Source organism: Mus caroli, chromosome 15, assembly GCF_900094665.2.
Source record: "Mus caroli chromosome 15, CAROLI_EIJ_v1.1, whole genome shotgun sequence".
In the NCBI taxonomy this organism is placed as follows: Eukaryota; Metazoa; Chordata; class Mammalia; order Rodentia; family Muridae; genus Mus; species Mus caroli.
In genome coordinates, this window is record NC_034584.1 from 52182123 (window position 1) to 52186885 (window position 4763).

A 4763-nucleotide genomic window follows, 5' to 3' on the forward strand; every position below is an offset into this window, starting at 1 on the left:
AGCTCTCCTTTATTTTACAAATTAAGGTGGGAAGCAGGTTGGGAAATCCCTTGAGTGCTGACTCATTCCTTGTTTGAAACCCCTCACAGGAGAACTGAATTAATATCAAATATAATTAGCCCCAGGGCTATCCACAACAGAGGGGAAATTGCATTAAGGGGCAAATATATTCTTAGGGGAAAAAAGATGGTTTTTATTCCTGCACTGAAATACAGCTTCAAGCTGGGTGGTGGCAGCCCACACCTTTGATCCCAACACTGAGGAGGCAGATGCAGGCTGATCTCTTAAGTTTGAGGCCAGCCTGATTGTCTATAGAGTGAGTTCCAGGACAGCTATGTATGTTTGAAACCCTGTCTCAGAAAACCAAAAACCAACCAAACAATTTATATGTGTGTTGTGTATGCATATATGTGTGTGTATGTATATATATAAAGAAAGACAGCTTCTTAAGGCTTAATGGAAAGAGTGGTAGCAAAGGGGAAACACCCTGCTTCAGGGGAGTCACTGGACAAAGGTACAAGCCTGCAATCTTCCTGTGGCCACATTCATATGTAACCTGCTCTTTTTAACCTAATGCTTATGGGATCTGTCTAGACAGTTGAGCAAAACAGGAAATGAGTTACACTGTCATAGCTTCAGGGAATTTAACCTCATGCTTTTTTCCTCTTGAAGTTCAGCCCAGTTTTGAAAAAAAAAGCATGCCTTCTCTCCAGAGAATTTGGGGACATTTCAGGAACTATATAAATTCAGGGCCTCTCTCAGGGAACACAGATAGCTATTTCAAAAAAGGAAATGGGAACGTGATTTTTTGGTGGTGCTTGGACCATAAACTGCACACAGTCATTTGGAGGAATGCGTTTACCGGCTTCTTCTGGATTCCAAGGATGAGTTCCTAGCAGATTGACTCTGACCTCTTCAAGGATGAGCTCTGCTGGGTGACTCACTCATTCTCTGTGCTGGAAGCAGAATGGTGTGTTATCTCATCAGAAGGCCCTTGAAGACCAGTTTGTAACAAGGTAACTAACATCACCCCACGGAAACACTTTCTATGTGCCAAGCATTGAGCTAAACATAAGTGTTACATTATTACATCCCATTGTTTATGTTGCTGTGATAAAACTCCGCCCCAAAACAACTGAGGGGAGGAGTGTTTGTCTGGTTTACACTTCTAGGTCACAGCCCATCACTGACTAAAGTTAGGGCAGAGAGACTCAAACAGAAACCTTAGAGGAATGCTCCTTGCTTGCCCAATCGCCGCCTCATACTTAGCTAGCTTTCTTATACAGCCCAGGTCCTCCTGTCCAGGGGATAGTGCCGCTCACAGTGGGCTGTGCCTTCTACATCCATTTACAGTCAAGACACTCCATCAGAGAGATGCCCATAGAACAACCTGTTAAAACCATTTACTCAATTGAGACTATTTTTCAGGTGATTCTGCGCTGTGTCCAGTGACAGTTCATGTTAACTAGGATACACATTTAACACTGGCAACACTCGTAACCTGTGGTTACCACTATGATACTAATTTTCTTTCCTTTCCTTTCCTGATTTTTAAAAATTATTTTATGGGCTGGTGAGATGGCTCAGTGGGTAAGAGCACCCGACTGCTCTTCCGAAGGTCCAGAGTTCAAATCCCAGCAACCACATGGTGGCTCACAACCATCCGTAACGAGATCTGGTGCCCTCTTCTGGAGTGTCTGAAGACAGCTACAGTGTACTTACATATAATAAATAAATAAATCTTTAAAAAAAAATTATTTTATTTACATTCCAAGTGTTGACCCTCCTCCTAGTAACCCCCGCCAGAGTTCTTCACCCCATCTTCCCTCCCCTTAGCCTTTGAGAGGGTGCTCTTCCACCCTCTCCCCATCCCCCACCCCACACCCAATTCCACTCACTAATTTTCTAGCTGAAGAAACAGAACTTAAGGTTGAAGAGTTTGCAAGGGTTTGCATGTGCATTCAAATCCTGATTCTAAAATCTGTGTTCTTAGCTGATGTATTAATTTTCGGGGGGGAAAAAATACTTGACAGAAGCAGTTTCAGAGAAGAAATTTTGAGCTCTGTTTCCCGGGTATCAGTCCACCATGGCAGAGAGGTCAGGAGTAGTTCATGTCATGGTAGGCAGGAAGCAGAAGAAGTGGGAGGCAGGAAGAGGTCAGGGCAGGATATGTTCCCAAGAACATACTCCCAGGGACCTATTTTTTTCCAGCTAGTCCTTGCCTCTCACCTCTCGTCACAACCTGATTACGCCATTTTATTATGAGCCCACCAAAGGATGGATCCCTTCATCAGGTAGTGTTTTTAAGAGCTAATAGTTTCTGGAGAGACTCCAACAGACAGATCAGAGGGTGTGCTTTACTCATCTAGGTGCCTCACTATCAAGCTGATAATCAAAATTAATCGTCAAGAGATGGTATGATGCCCTAGGTAGCATTTGACATAAACCGTGGTCATCTGGGAAGAGAAGACCTCAGCTGAGGAATCGCTTCCATCAGACTGTCCTGTGGGTGGGTCTGTAGGGCATTTTCTTAACAATTGATGTGGCACTGTGGGCGGTGCCACTCCTAGACCGATAGTCCCGGGTTACACAAGAAAGCAAGCTGAGCAAGCCATGGCGAGCAGCATTCCATCATGGTCCCTGCTTCAGCCCCTATCTCTAGGTTCCTGCCGGAGTTCCCTCACTGTCGGGCTGTGATCTGGAAGTTAGACGCTTAAATGAGCCCTTTCCTCCTCAAGTTGAGTTTTGGTCACGGTGTTTATCACAGCAATGGAGAAGGGAAGAAGGACAGTATGACTATAGAGCTGTTGTGAGAAGTGAACGGGAACTTTGTAGTAAATTGATCGTCGTGCTTGGTCCGTAATAAACATCACAATTCCAGTTAATATTTACACATAGCAACCAAAGGATGCTGGTTTTTGGTGCTGAGGTGATTTTCATCTTTGTCTTGTGAAAGAGATGTGCTCAGCATTTCTAAATCTCTATTGAAATGGTTTTATACTCAACGTTTTGCATGCAGTGTGATGGAAGTACAGTCGGGGTCACAGCTGGTTGGGAGTTCATGAACAATGGGAATCGGATCACACTAAAATAAAGTCTAACTGTTGCTTCTAATAGTCTAAGACATAACTACACAGCACATGTAACAAATGCTTGGTAAGAGTCACCCAAAGACTATTGAGACACATTCCTTTTTCTTAAGGAACTAGCAATCAAGTAGAGAGTACATTAAAAAACAAACAAACAAACACTCAGATAGTTACATAATAAGTTAAATGGCATTATAAAAGAATTAAAAGATAAAATAATAAGGGCTGGTGAGATGGCTCAATGGGTAAGAGTACCCGACTGCTCTTCCGAAGGTCTGGAGTTCAAATCCCAGCAACCACATGGTGGTTCACAACCATCCGAGATCTAACTCCCTCTTCTGGAATGTCTGAAGACAGCTACAGTGTACTTACATATAATAAATAAAATCTTAAAAAAAAAAGAAAAAAAGAAAAAAAAAGAAACTGGATTTCACAGAGAAGCTTTTAAAAGAAAAATAAAATAATAAATTTGAACCATGGTGTGTGCATCCAGATCTTACTTTGCACAATATAGTGATGGAAGTCATCTCTGAGTAGGTGACATTTAGCAGTGAGAAAGGGCCTAGGAAGAAGGGACCCTATAAAGGCGCAGAGATGGGTAAGAACTTGATAAATTCAAAGACCTGAACGAGGGTGAGGGTGACTGTCTGGAGCATAGCAGGATGAGGGGATTCTGGGCCTTCCGCCTCATACTGGGTCCTTTGCCAGGGCAATTTGGATGTCAACTCCTCAAGAAAGGTTTGGCAGCTGGAGAGATTGGCAAGACCCATGCTTATATGGGACCTAGGTGTTGGAAACCGGGCCTCGGCTAACATGAACTGGGTTATACCTGGGAGGCAAACCGGGGATGAAAAGAAAGGGGAACTAGGCGGACGAGAGAAATGGAGCCAAGACAAGGTTCGGATCAAGGCTCAAATGTTTAATGGCAACTGCACTTATAAAGGAGGGGGGAAGCCTATTTCCACCAATTCATCCTTGGAGCCCAGCAGCAGGTGACCACGTGCAGGATAAGGTGTAGTCTCAGGAATAGCTCAGAGGCCTCTCAGCAGGTAGCAGTATCTTGAAGAGGAACAGCGACAGTAGCTGAACAATAGAGTGATCTAGGAAGGCAGGCTCCACCCGAGGTAATCTCCTTAGAGGCAGCAAAGTCCAGGTCTGGCTCAGCCAGCTTCAGGCTGGGGGGAGGTTACACCTAGGGACCACTGAAGCTGGAAATGCAGGTCAGGGTACAATCTGGTCGCTAGGTCCTGGAAGGAAGCCAGGACTCTGATGGGATAGTCAGAAGAGAGATTAACAAACGGGGTAAAGGTATGGGCAGAGCTGGGAGGAGCAATGGAGGATGGAGTCGATGTAGTTGGCCAAGGTCATTAACGCTGGGGATCTACAGCAGGCAGTGTCCCAATCACTCTGGCACGTGAACATGTATGTCACTGTAACCAGCAAGGCTGACTTTGCAGATGGGACTGAAAGATTCTGAGATGATGTGGGATCAGTGAAGCAGATGGGGCTGTTGTCCACATTTTCCTATCCAGCCTACAAGACAGCAGCTATAAATCAGCATTCTTTGGGGGCTGGGATGGTTATATAAACACCATGAGCAAGCACGGTGTTTGCTTCAAGGACCGGAAATTCACCTTTGAAGGATGTGGCACCCAGTTCCAAACAGCAGCCTGG